General features: G+C 43.3%; 1 pseudogene; it reads left to right on the top strand.

The window, feature by feature from the left end:
• Positions 1–1,033, top strand: part of LOC102859457 — a 4,764-nt pseudogene extending 3,731 nt beyond the window's left edge.
• The last annotated feature ends 523 nt before the right edge of the window (positions 1,034–1,556 follow it).

Genomic DNA, 1,556 nt, shown 5'->3' with positions numbered 1-1,556 from the left:
TTGAGTCTTTTGCAGATATTTTTCCAATTTTGCCAACACCATTTGTTAAAAAGGCTGTTGTTTCCCCACTTCACTGGTTTCATTTCCTTGTCAAAAATCAGTTGACCATAGATAGATGGGTTGATCTCTGGATTCTCAATTCGATTCCATTGATCTAGGAGCAGGTGAAGACATTGACCTTTTTGACATAGAACAGTTCAAAAGTTCATTTATGAGAATTCTTTGGAAAACCTTAAAAAACATGATGGTCACCGTCAGAGAAGCCAAGGAGAAAGCACTGTGGATTCAGATTGCCTGTGGAATGCAGCGCATGAAGCCAAACCAGTATAAGACCATGTATGTGGTGTATTATCCCCAGACTCTGTACGTCTTTGTGTCTTCCTCCAGGTTCAAGAGCAGTATACCCCTTCTGGGTCAGGTGCTGGTGACTGGAAGCAAGTACCATCAGATTATGAAAATGGACTTCAGGAGCTGCTACCTGGACCTCCTTAAGTCTATTGTTTTTAAACAGTATAATCAGGTCTTTGAAACTCACAATTCTCCTACCCCTGTCCAGGAAATAAGCCCGTGGCAAGATATAGATGAGGATGTCAGAATCATTCATGAACACACAGTAGAAAAAGAGAGGATCCGGAGAGTCACCCAGCAGGTCTTTGGAGACTACCCACAGCCAAGGCTGGAATTTGCACAGTACCAGCTGGAGACAAGGTTCCAGAGTAACTTAAATCGGAGCATCTTGGCTGATAGGAGATAGCCCCTTCAGTGCCTGGTGAAGTTCTCCAGCCCACATCTCCTGGAGGTTCTGAAGTCCTTAGCACCAGCCGGTATTGCAGATGCACCGCTGTCTCCATTGCTCTTTTGCATCCCCAAGAAGGGAATGAATTATCTTAAAATTAAAGATAAACGATATTCGCGTGGCTCTGTGAGCACAGCAGAACTGTGGCTGTCTTCTATTCCACACTCCTTTCATTTGTCGCTGGCTGGGCCACTTCTCTCCATGGGCCGTACTTTAGAAATTGGTCCCTGGTGTTGAAATTTTAGAAACATTCACAAAGTATTGGTATTGATCCACCTCATTCCCGCCCCCCCCCGCTGTTTTCCTGAAAAATATAGCAAATGTGGGCATTTGCAACATGAATGCATACATATGTATATATGGCTCCAAACTTGACCTTGTGATGCCCGACTGATCTAAAATGAAGCAAGCATGACACATTGGCAGTACAAGGCTTTGACTGTGAGCTCTTTTTCTCATCCTGTCCTGAGTGTTGGGGCAATTTGGCTGATTTCCAGAGATTTCTCCTTAAGCTTTGGATCACAGAAAACAGCACCAAGGAACCACACCTAACCCAGACTTTTCGGAGCAACAGAAAACAGGTCCGTCCCGAAGAGAGAGTTGGATCTGCTGCATTATCACTGCAGGAGGTAGGTAGCATGTCAGACGACCCAGATGTATAAAAGAATGGTTTCTTTCTAGTAATCCTTTTAATAATTTATTATATCTCTATGTGACATTTGAACTAATAAAAATGCTAGCTTGTGACTATAGATATTTA

This window comes from Elephantulus edwardii, unplaced genomic scaffold, assembly GCF_000299155.1.
Source record: "Elephantulus edwardii isolate Elephantulus edwardi_28Jun2011 unplaced genomic scaffold, EleEdw1.0 scaffold00001, whole genome shotgun sequence".
Classification (NCBI taxonomy): domain Eukaryota; kingdom Metazoa; phylum Chordata; class Mammalia; order Macroscelidea; family Macroscelididae; genus Elephantulus; species Elephantulus edwardii.
Note: the sequence above shows the minus strand (reverse complement) of the source record. Positions and strands in the feature narration are given on the sequence as shown.